Source organism: Pseudorca crassidens, chromosome 18 (genome assembly GCF_039906515.1).
Source record: "Pseudorca crassidens isolate mPseCra1 chromosome 18, mPseCra1.hap1, whole genome shotgun sequence".
Lineage (NCBI taxonomy): Eukaryota > Metazoa > Chordata > Mammalia > Artiodactyla > Delphinidae > Pseudorca > Pseudorca crassidens.
In genome coordinates, this window is record NC_090313.1 from 58,058,542 (window position 1) to 58,076,629 (window position 18,088).

An 18,088-nucleotide genomic window follows, 5' to 3' on the forward strand; every position below is an offset into this window, starting at 1 on the left:
ATTTCTGCACACCTGGTGCCAGCTCACTCTCTTGGGTACCTTGAAGCAGGCCCTACTGAGGGTCACGTGAAACCCATTTACTCCGCCACCATTGTTCCCCTGGGGTCCGCAGACCCCTCTCATCACTCTCATAGTTCCCTGAGCCCACTCCTGGCCCTGGTCTGGTGGCCTTTACATTCACCATAGTCGTTTTCTACATACCCTTCTAGGCTCATGGGGTAGAATTGTACAATGGGAGTCCGTTTGTCTGAATGGATAGGCTAATTTGTACAAATCCACGACCCTAACCATAGGCTACAAAGCTCATCACCACCTGGGCCATTTCCCCCGATCTCATCCCCTGCCTTTCTCCACCTCCTCACTGTGGATACACGGATGTACTCTCTGTCCCTCTAATGTGCCAGCTCCTCTTGGTCTTGGGGGCCTTCATGACTGGTGTTCCCTTTCCTTTCAGAACTCTTTTCCAAGATGCTTGCATACCTCCCTCCTTCTCACCATTCCAGTGCCGGGTGTCACCTCTTCAAAAGTGAGCACACACCCGACACTGCCATTGTCTCCCCCACATACACACTCCCCTCTAAACCCATATCCCATCCTCCTGTTTCATTTTCTCAAGACTTATTTCTACTGGAGCTGATATATAATATTCATTGGCTTATATACCATTTGTCCCCACACTAGAATGGAAGCTCCGTGAGGGCAGGGATTTCACCCGTCTTGTCCTCCACTGTATCCCCAGTTCTAGAAAAGTACCTGGCATGTAAGGCTATCAGTATATAGTCAATACACAGTCATCGACCCAACTAATGAACAGGAGAATACTGAAGCCCTAGAAAACTAGAAGCTGGAGAACAGGAGGTTTTGCTCCAGCTCTGCGATGGGTCTTATCCATTTCACGAGAGTCTCACAAGTCACGCTCCCTCCCCCATAAAACTGTTTTCTTATCCATAAAAAGAACCAACCACAGAGGCCTCCTAGAAACACAGACAGGAAAGTCCTCAGACTCAGCAAAGGATTCTCTCCAGGGCCAGCAGACCACTGTCATTTGTGAGTCACTTCATGTACCCACAAGTGACCTCTGACATACTCTCCTCCCAGGCTACACACAGAATTGCCATTGCTAGGAAGAAGAGTTGGAGGACTCATGAGGAAAATTCCTTTATCATCATTATTTTTTGTCCTTCCTTCCCCACTCCCTTCCTAATCTCTCTTCCCTTTTTCTCTGGCACATTCAGGATGTCTTCTCACCTTCAGTAACAGCCAAGACTTTTCTGTGCTTTTGGAAACTCTCATGGTCCAGAAGCCAGATCCCCGGCCTAGAGCATCCCTTGAAGGTTCCCGGAGCATCCCAGGCTGGCCACCTGGCTGCTTCCCTGGACCATGTCAGGCTGACATGCTGCTCAGTACCTGCATGGCTGCCAGCAACCTCACACTTCATGTCCTCTTTCCTCTTTTTTCACTGTGTTTTCAAGATTCATTTCTCCACTTCTCAATTAAGAGCTATGTATTCAGCACTGAACTGAGCTTTGAAATGGATACAAGCAGAGGCAGATTGACTGTGATGTTAATGAAGCCACAAGGTTCACAGTCACAGGAGTTCTGTAAAATTTGCAAAAGTAAAATATTTTAACTGAAATCAATTAAGACTATTTCTTCTGCTTCACCACACTCACTCTTGTGCGGGTTGGCTTGGAGTGGCCGCAGCATTTGGGAATTCTGCTGAGGCAAAGGTGAGCTGGAGATAAATTTGGTTTGGATTTAACGGGATATGTTTTTATGGTTCCCAGTCACCTCTGCGTATTATGATTAAGTTATTGCAAGTTACTGTGGTGTAGGAATTTCTTCTATAAATACTCCTGGAACCTATTGTGCCGACTCATCCATCATCGTGTTGCTAAGGCATACAGCCAGGTGTTATATCATGATACAAATGTGCCGTGCAGAGTCTTGCCTGTGAATCTATGAAAAATGGAGAGTCACGGAGGTTTGAGATTATGGGAGCAGACGCAGGTCTGTGGGAATTCTACCAATCATCAAACATGTAAAATTGTAAGCAGAGTTTTCAGTTCTCATGGATGTCTCATCCAAAGGGAAGTTCTCGCTGTGTCTGTAGGGCACAAACTTCTAGTAGTACTATAAATAGGAAGCGTGTCTCTCCCCGTGTGAGTTGATACGTTGTTTATACGTCCCAACTATTTAATTTAAAGTTGAAAAAAAACGTTTTTGATCAACTGTGTTAGAGGAAAGACTGAATTATCCTCCTATTGTTTTTCTATAAAATTATTGTTACGTGAAGAGATGATCAAAGAGTATGTAGGCAAAAAAAGGGTGGGGAAAACAGTATTATAGAGGTATGCCAGGAAGTTAGTTAATAAAAACAGCATGGGATTTTTGTCAGTGTTTGTGGTATTTGTATTTTTTAAATTATCATTTATTTTTATTTCTATCCTAATTCTGAATATTCAGTTTTCTTCAGTGAGGCCCCCAGAGTTGCTAAGCTTCAAGCCCCAGGAAACTGGGTCAGCTCTTAGGTACAGATGATGTGCTTCTGCTTATTCAAGAGCTTACGACAGACATTAAATGAGTCCCACGTAGAAAAAAAGTAGGGAAAGAGGTGAAGAAATGATTAGAACACATTTGACACTCCCTCCATCTACTGATCCCCCCACGCCCCTCTTCGATCCAAAAAATAATCTCCAACAAATTGGACTCTTGACAATTATGCTCTTGAGGGAAGTGAAGGGGCTGAGTTGTGAAGAAGAGCTGTAGATCAAATTCTATAGCTCTCTGCCTGCCCCTTTGCCATCACCGTAACAAAGAAAGCCAGCAAGCATGACGGGTGCTCAGTGTGACTCGACCACGGTGTCGTCTCAGGAATAGTGCTGACAGGTCCTAAGAGGGGACCGCTGATCTTCCTGGGTCCTTTGCTCCAAGGGCTGGGGAGAGCGAGTTGGGGGCTGGAGGGTCCTGAGTGCAGCCCGGTGTGGCGTGCATGAAGATTCTCTCTGGAAACCCTGCATCCTTCCTTCCTGCTCTGCTCAGACCGCAGTGATTATTCAACTTGTTTCCAACCTTTCAGTGAACCTTAGACTTGGGTGAAACAATTTACACCAAAATCTGAACTACAAATTGGGTCCCATGCCGCGCACGCCCACCCTTCAATCCTACACAGCGCTGTTTGCAAAGGATGCATCAAACAGGAACAGCTCACCAGCTGACCATCGACTGCGGTTACCATCCCCTAAAACAAAATGAATCACATCCTGGTTTTCCTACAGAAATTAACCAGAAATGTAAAGGAATTAGAATCGGAACAGTATATTCAGCAGCCAGCAATTAATCATTTACTACAGGGTGGGTGACCTTTTCATTGAAGGTAACAGATATAATTAAACAACCTCTTGCAGAGAGATGTTGAAACTGAAATTCTCTAGGCCTGACTCATGGCTGTTCCAACCTGGTTCCTGGCCACGCCCAACCTGGTGGGGAGAGCAGGTTGCCTCTCATAACAAATTCTGGGAAATCCCTGCCTCAGGCCTGCCTCGGAACCTGCTGCCGGAGTTTTCCTTTGTCACTTATTGTTTGCATGTTGGGCCAGCGAAGCCTGCAAGCAGGTACTTGAACTGGATGGAAAGAAAGCTGTAGGGATCAAATACTACCCTCGACCCCAGGGGCGGGGCAGAGGCCTAAAAAAAAAAAAAAGGTGGCTGCAGCGCTCTCTAAAGCTGTCATTACGGTCTTGCTGGAACCCCTGGAATCTTGTTTCTTTCCTGTTTCAAATTTCTGGAGGTGCACCACCCAGGACAGCTATTAAGGGCCATAATGTCACAGTGAGGTGGGCCAGCCTTATGTTTTCTGTTTCATTTGGACTGCACCATCTTCAATATCATAAAGTCCACGCAAGTTTGGCTTTGCAAATGCCTTTTTCACATAGATATCTTCAGAGTCCCTGCTTTGGGGAGCCCCTGCCCCTACATCTCCCTATTCCCAGGTTTCCCCGGTGAAACGAGAGTCTAAAAGATGATCAAGTTAATGACTCAGCTTAATTCAGACCCAATGTTTCTCTTAAGTCTAAACTCCTTTGAATCTGATGGGAGAGGAGAAGGAAGTGAAATGGGATAGTCTAAATAATTGGTAGTCAAAGGCAAGATTTATGTGGGGAATTACTACACAGAGCTTGGTTTTGAATGTCTTTGAATCCTGGGAGCTAAATTCTCCCCCGACTGTACACATGTGTCTCACATCGCTGTGTGGGCACCCGGCCTCCTAGGGTGCAGGGAAACCAAGCATACAAGGTCCCATGGGACGGGGGCCTTGGCCCTGAGAGCCAGAGGAGGGTGAGACTGTTGGCATACAAGGGAACTAGCACATGGCTCTTCACCGTCAAAAGAAAGACTTCGTGATGGCGGGGGAAGAAGCAAAATGAGAGGAAGCAGAACAGGGACCACAGATTCTGATAACACCTCCAGAGAGGTCAGGCCTGGGGGACTCCAGGGTGGGCCTCAGACCCTCGTGTCTTGTCTGGCCCCTCCCTTTGCCAAACAGGCAGCCTGTAGAGTGGGACCATTTGGGGAGCCACAAGTAAGAATTAGATTCTACTTGGGTCCAGCCCGGCTAAAATTAATTCTGAGAAGTTCAAAGATGGGAGCAAGAGAAAATTGAAATTCTAGCATCCTTTGCCACACACACATACATACCACACACACGCAAAGAGGCAAATACACACACACACAGACTGCTTTATGGAGCCAGGGGCAAACTGATTCATGGAACACACCGGTAACAGTACCTGCCACATAGGAGATGCTATAGAAGCGCTGTTTGATTCCCTACTTTAACTATAAACACTTATTATTATTGCATCTTGACTTTGTTTTCGAAGAGCTGATTTGAACATTAAAAAGTAGCTAAGAAAATCACAGTCATATTCTTGTTTTTCTCAGTTACCACACCTGAGTAGGCAAAGCAATGAGCTAAAGGAGACCACCATGTACCTGAGGTTAGACCCTGGTGGGCGGGGCGGGGGTGTGGTCTGCGGGCAGGGTAGCTGCAGACAGGGCAGTGGGAGGCATGCCAAAGACAGGAAGAAGTCTGGCTGACTGCTCCTATCTGAGGATTGCTGTTTGACTGATTCTCCACTGAAGGGGAAAGAGCCAGAGAGATCTGAGACCCATATCTGCACCGCTCACCTGTGAACTACCTCACTGTGAAAATTACTGAGTACCTCCAAGCCACTCTTTCCTGTTTACAAATGGATATGATGTAACCGCCTCCCGGGAAGAAAGAGAAGGCTAAGTGACTATGTGCTGGTCAGCTGGCTTCTGCTTCTCACAGTATTGGAAGTGTTCCATTAACTGGAGTTTCTAATGAAGCAAAAGAGATTAGGAAAGAGAGCCAAATCCATACCGTGGAATGACATCCTACCGATCTACTCACAGTTAACTTGAGCATAAATGAGCACATATATAATCAGTCACAATTAAGATTCATACCTAACTAGAGACTAGATGGTCCTGCTGGCCTTTCTGACCCCTTCTCAGTGAGGGATCTCAGGAGAATTTTATCCAGGTGGACCTAACCCAGAGAAATACCTGCCCCGGTGCTTTCTCTGCCCTCGTCCTTTTAGGACCCTCTTCCATCTTCATCACGTGGCTATTTTAGTCTCTCGTCCTTCCTCATGTGCCCCACCACTATCCAGCCCGCACTCGTCTACCTGGAATCATCCTTTCCATCTAAGACAAGTTTCCAACTGCGGCCAATTCTTAATGCTTTTAGTTCAGAGATTAAGAATCATCACCTTCATCTCTATTACAATTGCTGGTCCCAAATCCATTTTCTCTCAGTAAAATGAGAATAATCTCATAGTGTTGTTAGAAAATACTTATTTTTACTCAGCAAATTCTTGCCACCTATATAGTAAAAATATTTTTAATGTTAGCTATCATCATCATCATCTTTATAATCCAATCGTGCTATTCTAAATTGGCCCCCAGAAGATGCCCTTCAAAATCACCTGCTGCAGGTTCTCTGTACGTCAGAAGATGGGTCCTCTGAATCATCCTGGCTTTTGGCAGGGAGAAGACAACTTTCAAGTGAGGTTTACAAACAAACAAAACAAAACAAAAACGAATTTCCTGATGATGCAAAAGTCATTTATTTTACGACTACTTCCTCAGTCCCACTTGAAACCTGTCCAAGTGTAGTTTTGTTGTTTATTTATTCAGTGCTACTCAGGTAGGAGCGTTTAGGGAGTTAATTTACCTCCAAGGGGCCAGCTTGGCATCTTTATCCTACATTCCTGATGGAACCAACACAATCTCATTTTAACATGTTAACATGCTGCTTCTCTTTGGAATTACTTAAGTGCTAAGTTTAGGCAGCACATAGAGGGCCAGATTCAGTTTGTCCTTGGAAATGGAAAGTGGTGGAAATCAGCAGGGCTTCTGTGGATAGGGCATCCTCAGAGTTGGTTTGTAAATAAACTACTGCCGGGATTGTGATGTTTGCGATCAAATCCCAGACCTGATTGCAACAATGTAAAGAAAGGGACACCCCCCTCGGGTGTAATGTCACTGGCCTGGCATGAGGTGGTGGGAGTGACTCCATGCACAGGACAGAGCCTCTGTGCTCAGCAGGTAGGGGCTCCACCCACCAGAAAGAAGGGCATTAAGGACAAGGAGGACCGTTTCCCGGATTCTGCGTTAGTCTGGTCAAGGTCTCCCCTGAGATTTTTGCAGCTAGCTTTGTTTTGATTCTGCGCTCCCTGAGAAACCTTCTGACTTTAGTCACCCCAGGCACCTTAATACCCAAAGGGGTGCCCTGGTTCATGGAACTGAATTACTGGAATGGTAGCGCCTATCACTGTAGAGGCACACATGTGTTTTTGCAGCATAGAAATCAATGATCCATGAGTTCACCATGATTCAGTCCCTCCAGGTCTGGTAAGGTCTGGGTAGACTTGAAAAACAGAGGTCCTGTACCAGAACGCTGAGAAGCAAACTCTCAACGTTTTCTTAAATGCTGCTGTGCCTCAGTTTCCTCAGCTGTAAAGCAGGGGGAAATAACAGTACTTGCTATGGTTGCTGTGAGGCTTCGTGATGTAACAGATGTAAATGATATGCGTGTATGTATATGAAATGACTTAACATATGGAAGTACTGAGAATGGTGCCTGCTAGGCAGGGTGTCCCCAGAAGACCTCCCCCACTTGGAGCACGCTGCTAAAGGCAGCCAGCTGACGCCTCTCTGTCATAGACTTTCTTACGTGGTCTTCAAAGTACTTGTCTCTTCCAGTCAGTCCACTCAGAAAACTGGCAATTTCAAATAAAACGACACAGGCTCCACGGGTGTGTTACCTGTGTAGTTATACAGGAGGGCCTATGCTTAGCTTAATGCTTGACTGTTAACCATCGTGAAGTTCTTAATAATTTTTCAGAACGGGACTTCACATTTTAATTTTGCACTGGGCCCTGCAAATTACATAGCTGATCTTAGCTCCAGGTGACCGAGGACGAGCCAAGTGGCCTGCGTGAGCCTCTTCCTTTTCAAGTAACCTTGTCCTCGTCCTGTGGATGTTACAGAGATGATAGTGAGCGAGGCAGGATGAATACAGACACAGACCCAGCCTTGGCAGTGAGCAGGGTGGTCACTGTCAGAGAGGTCAAGTGTGTAGTGACGTGTCCAGGCTACAGGCAATGAGTCCTCTCTCGGGGGTCTCAGGAGGCTCAAGGAGAACTAAAAGAGACTCTGGGAGTGCATCCCACCCCCATCACCACCACCCCCCAAAAAATAACAAATGCACTTCGTAATTCATTGTGAGATGACTTGAGTTACTCAGAGAGACAGAGGAATCAACCTGGCTTTCAGCACAGAGGGTACCCCCAGAGCAGCTGGCCACTGCTGGGAAAGTGGGGACGTGATCATTTTGGCGGGGGCCTCCCAATGGAGACTACTAAGGTGGGGTGGGGTGGGGGGGTGATGTTGTGTCAACCACAGGAAGCCCAGGGATACCCCCCAGTGAACCAGGAGCCGGCTGAGTGTCCCTACAAGATTCTCCCAGGAACTGCCTACTTGGGTGGGATTTTCACTAAATTCAGTAATGGGAGTTAGAGGCAGAGTCTTTTAAGGCAGTATTGGAAACCGTCCCTCCTCTGAGTTTCTAATGGAGCGGTTCAAGGAAAAATGGAGTCTGCAAATAGTCCCATTTTTCTCATACTTGTGGAATCTGTTCATGCAGTGAGTCTGACTTTGACACTGGAGGACAGGACCTGGTAGCCATGAAATCACTTCTCCATTCCCAGGTCAGTTCCTATCGTCTTCTGGTTTCCCTACCCGTGGCTCTGAAGGGCCATGTGATTTACTAACAGTCACCAGCAGCACAGATGGGTGGACAAACTTTCTGAAATGCTGCCTCAAATCCCCTTGCAGAGAAATCCATCTAAATGTTCCCGTGCTCAATAAGTTCTTTGAACACTGTGGCTCACTTCGTTCTGATTTTAGAATCTAGAAATGCAGCGCAAGACATTTCTAAGCTGGGAATCTTCCATCCTGGGGCAGGAGAGCAGCAGCTGCCCCAGAGAAAATAATTTTCAAGACTGCAGAGAAAACAATGGCTGGAAATATGTTTGTTTATTGCCAACTCTTCCCATAGCCACCTTACATAAGAGCTCATGCTGAGACAGGCTGTCCTGCCCAGACTCAGGATCAGGAATTATGCTCCTTGGGACGATGACAGAAACAACGTGGGAACCACAGGGCTACGGCCAGTGACGCAGTCCAGGAAGGGAAAACTGAGTGGTACGTGGTGATTAGTCTACTCACAATGCCGGGATGGTTTCCTTGGGTGTTTTCAAGCTTGCGGGTGGTGGCACAGTCTGCAGGAGGGGAAAGGCTCTGTGAGCAAGATATGGCCAAAGAATAGTTCCTCGTTTTCCCATTTTGAAGATAAAACAATGGACAGAACAGTGTGTGAGCTGAAGGGCAGAGTCAAAAGTTCAGGTGTCTTCTGACCTATCAGACCCATTCGGACTTTCTGAAAGCTACATAAATAAACACTGCTTCCAAATCTGGGAGCACTTAAGAAGTTTGGACAACACTGTGTACATTTTGTTCAACTGTTTACTGCAAAAAAAAAGTATATATAAAAAATATATATAAAGCCATTCTTGACAAAGTAAACATGGAAAACCAACTCTGCCAGAAAAAAAAAATGCAAAAGCCTTAGATTATGTTTCAGAGTCCAAAGGGACAAATTGCCCTCCCCCACGGTGATACTGAAAAGCAGATGTGAGGGCCAAGCTGCAGACCTATAATCAAGCCTGAGAGGCGGTCACGAGGCAGTCTAAACTGTCCTCAATAGCCTCCCTCTGAGGGAGACGCCACAGCCTCTTTGTATAGACCGTTACAGGCTTTAAATATATATCCAAAAAATTTTTTTCCATATGTTTTAACTTAATGTGTAGTTTAACATGGGCCCTTTCATCCTTGTTCCTTCCTTAATAGCCTTCATGAGTAATTGTCCACTTTGCTGCCTGCCATTCCTACCTGAGTGTGCAGTTTTCTTCGACCAGACACACCTAATTCTTAGCGTCTGTCATCACGAATAAGGTTTCTGCTTGGTGCTTTGGAATGACAAGTTGAAACGAGCACAGACCAACACTCATAGGAGATATTCAGTCAGCATCTTGTTGGTGGAGTCATGTTTCTTTCTCCTTTACTGCTAGACTTTTCTCTTGCTTCCCTCCCCTTTCCCTTGGGCTTAACAGTGAATCTACTGGGTACTCTCTAAAGCTCGGATTTACACCAAACAAATAGTACCATTTCCATAAAGTAGAAAAATACTCCCTTTGGGAACCCAAGGTTGGCTTGAATCTATGTGAGCTTAGGGCTATGATTTATTTTAAGCAAGTGTAGGTCCAAAAGGACCAAAGGGTGAGGGACCCCATGAATCACTCATGGATTCCATCTCACTGGCTTCACACAAGAGCCTTTATTTCTCACCTGCATGATTTTCCACTCTTTCTTTCTACTCATTCTTCCCCAAACCCTCATGGACAGGTTGGACTCTGAGACGAATCGTTTCTGATCTTTAGTTTACTTTTCAGAGTCTCTAAAAAACAGGAAAACTGGGAAAAGTCCCAAATGATTTAGGACTCATGGGTTACAGATGGAAGAAACACATCTTGAGCCAGTTTAAGCCTAAAAGAGAAATTTATTTGTTCATATAACCAAACCATAAAAAAGGATTGTTGGATTGAGGGACCTGAAAACACCCTGAGGATACTCACTCTCTCTTCTTTTCACTCCTGGATGATGCCATTTTCCCAGATGAGCTTCTCCAGGAGGTGCGGATGTGGCCATGGGCAAATCTCACCTCCTCACAGCTCAGGATCTGAGCAGATGGGCATTTCCTCCCCCTCCTCCCATGGATTAGAAAACAATCCCCAAGTGATGATGCTGATTGGTCCAGCCATAATGACTAAGCAAGTGAGGTATGTGATTGGCTCTCCTGGGTCATGTGTCCCATGTGACCAGGAGACAGGGTCTGTTACCAAAAGAGGTGGGGGAAGGGTGCTAGGCAGCTTAAACAACAGCCACTACAGCATATGAGGACAAGAGAGCTCTGTGAAACCAAATCCACCGGCAGATGACTCCTCCCTGGGCGCTTTCTCCCTTCCTCACAGTCCCATCAGTGAAGGTTAGATACTACATGTGGTCTAGGGAGGTGTCAGACTCTCCATGTGAAGATAGAACAACAGTCAAAATCCTACCACCCTGATAGAGAAAAGATCAGGAGGGGTAGTTTGCCAGATTTTCCCACCAACTCCAAGAATTAATTAGAAATAAAAGTTGAGGTTCACAGAAAATCATAAGCACAGAAAATTGGAGAATACCTAAGGAAATCTAGATGATTTTCTACCTCTGGCCAGAGCTCCACAAAGCAGGGTGTTGGTGGGTGGTCAAAGGTCTTACAGAGGACTTTGCATTAGTTGTGAGGTCAGACAAGGAACCTCTTAAGGCCCTTTGTTTCCACTCTGAGAGGCCAGGAGTCTATGAAAACATCCTGACCCAAAATTCATTGATTCCGGCCTTAAATTGTCCAAGACATTCCCTTCCCTGCTCTACTCTTTTTTTTTTTTTTTTTTTTTTTTTTGCAGTACATGGGCCTCTCACTGCTGTGGCCTCTCCCGTTGCGGAGCACAGGCTCCGGACGCACGGGCTCAGCGGCCATGGCTCACGGGCCCAGGCACTCCACGGCATGTGGGATCTTCCCAGACCGGGGCACGAACCCGTGTCCCCTGCATCGGCAGGTGGACTCTCAACCACTGCGCCACCAGGGAAGCCCCCTTGCTCTACTCTTACTTACTGATTTTAATGACCAACAGGCCTTGAAGTCAGGGATTCCATCTACATGTCTCATGTAAACTCCCTCCTCTGGTAAACTAAGCCCACACCCTTGAAGCCTAGAAATTCTCAGGCCCTTAGAAACTAAAGAGGTCTTCCCTTGGTTCTCATCCCATTTTCACCAACATTTGGAGGCTTCTTTTCTATAAATTTTGGCATTTTCCTTTCCTTTGTGTCTTGACCATTAACCAGCTCACGGCTCAGAAGAGAAGCCTAATCTAAGATATCTTCAAACTAACTTTTTCTGGTCACAGAGAATTAGAGAAATTAAGAAAACACGACAGAGAGTTGGCCTTCATTCTCATTTCTCTGTTCCTTTCCTGGGGTTGGCAGAATAAGGACCTCCCCCAAAGATGTTCACCTCCTAATCCAGGGAACGTGAGAATATCTTGCTTTACATGGCAAAGAGGTATTAAGGTTGCTATTAAACTGAACTTAGGATAGGAAGAGTATCCCGGTGGGCCCACTGTAACCACAGGGGTCCTTAATAGTGGAAGAGGGAGGCAGGAGAGGAGGCGGGAGTGATGCAGCGTGAGAAAGACTCAACACACCGTTGCTGGCTTGAAAGATCGATAAAAGGGGCCACAAGCCAAGGAATGCAGGCCACCTGTAGAAACTGGAAAAAGCAAGAAAACAGATTCTCCTTTGGAGCCTCCAGAAAGGAATGAAGTCGTGCAAACACTTGGATTTTAGCAGTGAGACTGCTAAACCCATGTCAGACTTCTGACCTACGGAACCGTAAGATAATAAATTTGTGTTGTCTAAGCCACTAAATGTGTGGTTCTTTGTTAAAGCCATAATAAGAAACCAATGCATTTCCTATTTCTTTCATGTGTGTCCTGAAATGGCAGGTTCTTTAGGATTCCAACTGCCGGACTCTATAGAGACAGGTTAGTTTAGTGGACAAGGAGAACAGATTTGACTCTGTTACGACTTCACCCAGTGGCTTTGGGTAAGCCAGTTCCCCTGGTCCTCAGTTTCCACATCTGGAAGATGAGGTAGTTTTACTGAACGACCACAAAAGCCTTTCTCCCGTTAAGTTCAGAGATTTGATATAATTGCGCTTCTCTTAATAGTGTAAAATGCTCTGGAAGCACCTGCCGACACCTGAGCTGTCCCCCAGCCCCAGCTATCTTCACTGCTCACAGCAGGGTTTTGGATACAGAAAGAAGGTCCACGTGATCACAGCTCTCTGGGGTCTCATGTACAGTGAGTGAGGGCAGCAGTGGTCACAGCAGGCACAGCAGTTGGCCAGTTTGCAATCTGCCGTCAGGCAGGAAGTACGTAGTGCCAAGGAAGCACCATTGGGGCTTAGGTGCTGGAATTCTCAAAACCCATGTGGCCTCAGAAGTCCTGCTAATGGAGGGGAGACTTGTGTTGGTTTCGAAGGAGAGATGGGCTTTGGCTAAGGCTAGTCCATGCCCCAGTAGTGGTGAGAGGAAAGGCCCAGAGTGAGCTGGGCATGGTGAATAGACCAGGCTGGTGGAGGGGAAAGTTTCATGGTTGACATAAAGTCAGAAAGACATGTCAAAACCAAGCAGTGGGGGCCTTGAGATATTCCAGGACAAGGACACGAAGACTGAGAGACCTCCTCGAGGCCCTATTGCACTTTGTACCACGCTGTATGCGCAAAGTTTAGAACAGTATTGGGCTCAACGCAACAGGTGCTCAATATTTGTTGCATGGATGAATGAAGCATCAGCACTTTCTGAGCAGGACACTGCTATAACCCAAGATGAATTTAAGGAAGATAAGTAGGACCTCACTATGCAAAACAGTTTGGAGGAGATAGAGATGGAATGTCTGGATACCAGCCGAGAGTCTGCCAAACCGATTCACACATAAGGGCCAAACTGGGCTGTTGGGTGGTGTGAACTGAAAGAAGGAGACCCATGGGCCATTAGGACTTTCCCTAAACCATTGCAGCTGGGAGGATGTCATTTTCATTCACGTACATCTCCACAGAAGAAGCCCCACCACCTCATGAATAAGAACAATGGAACAGCCCAGACGGGCCAGCACGCTTCAATCTAAGCATCACTAACCCACATCGTGTTTTCAGTGGAACTGACCACTAATCTCCTCACAATTATCCTCCCTGTAATCAAAACTGGTTCTTAGTATACCCTTGCCTTCCCTAGACTCAACAACTCTAATTCTGCTAACTGCTTTCAGAGGTCCATTCACCGGATCTTCTAATTATTTATATTTTTCTCCTCTGAGTCCTCTCCAGTTTCCCTCCCCCTGAAGCCATTTACCTGAATCTTGCTTGAGTCTCACTCATCTGATGGGCCTGCTTTTCCTCTAAGTAGTTGACAGGAGGGAGACTTGCTCTCATGGGAGCATCACAGTTCAGTTCCAAGTCCAACCAGCCAAGGACTCAGACTGTCCTTGCCTGGAGGATTCCCCACAAGAATCAGCAAGGAGCGCACCTCCAGACAGTGTTGGCCTCAGATCCCAGGGCGGGGTGGGATCTCCCTATCCTCTTCCTCTCCATCATCCTCCCTAAGCTTCCCTATCTTTGTATTAGCCAGAGTCCATGCTGGCAGGGACAGAAGTGTAATTGATGGCATTGAAGGATATCAAAGTGCCATTGAGCAAACCCACAGCTCGACAGCCGCGCAGGTGCTTCCTGCAGCAGGGAGGGAAAGAAGTGTCTTTAGAGAGCCCTAAATAACTCTAGGCACGGATGTCAACTTGACAAATGACTCTTAAGAAACAGCCCCGTTGTTCTCTGTTGTGTGATTCATCCCAGGCGGTGCCGGGGTGGGCGGTGAGGCCCAGCCATGAGTCCCACGTTGGCACCGGGGGGCCACTCTTCGGCTCACTTCTCAGGAGGGATAGGAAGGCACTTGTATCGGTTCTCTTGGCCTCGGTCACTTTCACCTTGTTTTCCAGGGGTTTTATTTAGTGAATCCCGGATTTGTGCTCATTTGGTTTGAGGCGCATTCAGTGGAGAATAGGAACTGTGGGGATGCTCTCTCTCAGCTTCCGGCCATCTCTCTCCCTTTGATGTTGGAACCAGCGCTTCTTGCAATCAGAGTATCAGAGACCACAGCCTCCTCAGGACAAGACCCCCTTTCGTTTCCAAATCCTCAGTTCCTCAAAGAACTGGCTTGAGAGCTTGTCAAATGTTGCATGGATGAGTGAAAAGATCCCAAGACCAAAAGGCATGATAGGTGGTAGACTCTGGTCTTGACTCTAAGAATATGTAGCTGGGACCTTGGCCATGTGCTCAAGGTCTCTGAGCCTTCATATCCTCATCTGTAAAATGAGAAGTTTTGTTAGTTACCCTCAAACTCAGACCTGCAGAGGCTGACTGGGGCTTGCACTTGGCTCAGGGGAACAAAGGCGAGGCAAACATGAAGTAACGACAATTGTTTTGCACACCCAGCAGCAAGAGTAAACAACAGCATGTTGAAATCCAGGTAAACTGTGCATAATAATTTCAGTTCGTAGGTAGGCCTGGAGGGCCTCTCCAATGATACTAAATGCAGGTATTGTAGGTAGCAAGTGGGCTGGTGTGTGGCCTTGGGCCTTTGCCCAACAAAACACAGCGTGATCAGCCCCCCTGAATGTATTGTGTGCTCTTTACCAAGGTGTCCCCGCCACCAGACTATGACATGTACATCAATTCTTCGGCTTATGGTGTTTCTTCTGTGAAACCGCACAGCAAACCCATTGTCTGGGGAAGGATGTCCTACCAACAGAGGTAATTTTGTGCATGTGAGTTGTGCAGAGGAGCCTACACAAGATGGGGTGGGTGGTTTGTAATGAGATCCTGGGTGTGCCCTAAGGAGACTGGCCAGTGTGTCCCAACACAGAGCCTGTTTCTCAAAGCGGTTATCATCTGATTGATTTCCCCAGGCCAGTAGTTGTGCTCTGGGTTTTAATGCCCTTGGTTTCCAACAATGACAGCTTTGTTAGTATTAACAGAAAGCAAGACAAATTCGTTTGAAATCAAGGACTCCTAGACGCCTGAATGTTCTTCTTTGAGTTGAAAATGGTTACAACCTTGAGAAAGAAGAGTTGAGTGAAATTGGCTTACCTATGGAAAGGCATTTTAGCAACTGGAATTAAGGATCACAAAAGTTTTCAGAAGTTTTAACAACCCCAGTTTCCCCCGGGAGTCATTTTTAGTTCTTACATACAGATTACCGATGCCCCTGACCACCGAGGTGCTTGGGGCTGGTAGAAGTTGGTTAGTTAGGGTCCTGGCTTGCCCTTCACTTTGCCCTTCCTCTGTGTAAAGTATCTAGTTACTCTCACACCTCGGCTTGGCTAGGCTCAGGCAGGGGCTATGCTCAGAATGTGTCCCTGCCAGAATTCCTATGTTGAAATCCTAAATCCCGAGGATGATGATATTAGGAGGTAGGGCTTCGGGGAGGTGCTTAGGTCACAAGGGTGGAGCCCTCATGAATGGGATTAGCGTTCTTATAAGAGACCCCACAGCACTCCTGAGTCCCCTCCACCGCGTGAGGATGCAGTGAGAAGTCTGCGACCCAGAAGAGAGCCCTCACGGGAACCTGCCCATGCTGGCACCTGATCTCAGATGGCCAGCCTCCAGAACCGTGAGCCATAAATGTTTGTTGTTTATAGCCACTCAATCTGTGGTATTTTGTCATAGCAGCCCGAACAGACTCAGACAGCAGGTCGGACAGGAAGGGGCTTTGTTTCAGCTGTGGATCTTTGCCAGAGTCTGGTATCCTCTGGGGGATAGACAGACCTTCCTGGAGAATTGAGAAAAATACAAGGAGAAAGAGATGCTCTTACACCAAGACGTCAACACCTGCACACACCTGCACAAATACATAGACGCACACAAGTGCACACACGAGTGTGTCTCCAACACTTATTAGCTGGTGAGCCTGCTTAAGTTAATTAACCTTCTCTGAGGCTTGGTTTTCTTGTTTATGAAATGAGGAAAATAAAAGGACCAAATCATAGTGTCGCTGTTAGGATTAATAGAAATAATATCTGTAAAGCACTTAGCACAACGCCTGGAATATTCTAAGTGCTCAATAACTGATCGATAACAGTAATACTACTACTAATAAAAATCTCCTCTTTCCTAACGAAAAATCTTCAGCCCCTCAGCACCCTGTAGAAAATCAGAGGTAATTTCGTTTGGGGTTTTCCGTAGGGTTCACTATGAAACAGAAGAGCAATGTAAGTTAGAGGCTATCCATATCTATGGTTGCAAATAAGAATTCCTGGAACAGAAACCATCTACAGCTACCTAAGTTTGAGGGGACTTGCCTTCTCATTTTATAGATGAGGATATGGGGGCAGGGACATGGAGCCCCTGCCCTAAGTTTCTAAGACCCCAAACTAGCTATCATGACTCTTGGACTTGGGATCTTTTCACTTATCCATTCATCATTTGGCAAGCACTTAAATAAGCCAGTTCTCTGAGGAACCAGGCATAGGAAGAGGAAAGGCCCCTCTGCCCTCAGGAGCCCACAGTCTTTGTTGCTATGACTGCAAGAAGCATGGGGAGCTGACATCAAAGGGAGAGAGACCTCCAGATGCTTAGAGAGAGCATCCCCGTGGTTCCCATTCTCAGCTGAATGCAGCTTAGACCAAATCAGCACAAATCCAGAAAATGAACCTGCACCGTGCATAGGACTGAACCAAGGTGTCCACACTGAGAGCTCGGCTTCAGGCCTTCGTCCCTTCTGAGTCCCTCTCTGTCTCTCTGATTATAATGAAGCTTTTGCTCTATGGGGCAAAGAGTCTTAATTAGCAAGGGACCAGGAGTTTCATAATCCTAAAAAAGAGCCAATATTTCTCAAACACCCTCTCACTCATACCTGTTTGAGGGGAAACAAGAGAGACGTCAATATCTGTTACTCTGGAACTCACAGTGTAAAATCAGTTTACTAAAACAAACTCCCACCACAAAGATCCAGCCACCGGTCTGGAGGTGTGAATTTTCACACCTGGGGCTTCCAAAGGTAAGGATGTCCCGCTGGACATGAGATCTGCAGTTTGGGAGTCGCCCCCTGTCTCAAATACCAGCTCCCTGGGCACAGGGATCTGCATTGGGTTTGTTCACTGCTCCACCTCCAGTGCCTAGAAGAGTGGCCGGGCTTTGTAGTGAATAAATAGTTATTGAACAAATTTATTGAAAGTATAAATATCTATTGAATGAGTTTGGGTGACTTACTTGCCTCCTCTGTGCCCAGGTCTTCATCTTGAAAAGGATATAGAATTGTTGTGAGAATGATTGGTTTCATCGTGTAAACCTCTTGAAAACAGTACTGATTAATCTTAAATATTTCTGGGCATACGTCTTCCCATCAATGGTGCTTTTCTTATGTCCTCATAGAGGACTGTCAGATATTCAGCAATTTAAAAGCTTTATCTTATAATTATTTCAGTCAAATGATGCTATCAGAAAAGTCCTGAAAGGTTGGGGTTGTTGGTGTTTGTTTATTGTTTGGCTTGATTTTTTTTTTTGTTAAAAAGTCAGATATGCACAGGGTGCCTTGGTTTTAACCCCGTTATTTTACATGAAGTATGATGTTCGTGTTCAGATTGAGTTGTGATACCAAAGGAGCTAGTTACATTTGGACACTTGATCCCCTTCATACAAGACAAGGACATGCCACCTCCTAGACACTAATGATTCCCTAGAAGCCAGCACTTCATGGAAAGAAGGCCTCCAAGAGCTTTCCAGATGG

At 46.3% G+C, this 18,088-nt stretch overlaps 2 long non-coding RNA genes across 2 annotated transcripts in view; one reads left to right on the forward strand and one right to left on the reverse strand.

The window, feature by feature from the left end:
- Nucleotides 1–8,617: 8,617 nt before the first annotated feature.
- Nucleotides 8,618–10,413, reverse strand: LOC137211185 (uncharacterized). Its single transcript, XR_010936940.1, has 3 exons — nucleotides 10,286–10,413; nucleotides 9,999–10,123; nucleotides 8,618–8,872 (listed from the first exon to the last, which is right to left on the reverse strand). It is a non-coding gene; the product is annotated as an uncharacterized lncRNA (long non-coding RNA).
- Nucleotides 10,414–15,868: 5,455 nt separating this feature from the next.
- LOC137210875 (uncharacterized) overlaps nucleotides 15,869–18,088 on the forward strand; it is a 34,891-nt gene continuing 32,671 nt past the window's right edge. The window contains exon 1 of the long non-coding RNA XR_010936761.1: nucleotides 15,869–15,973. This is a non-coding gene — a long non-coding RNA (uncharacterized lncRNA). The remainder of the gene's footprint in view (nucleotides 15,974–18,088) is intronic.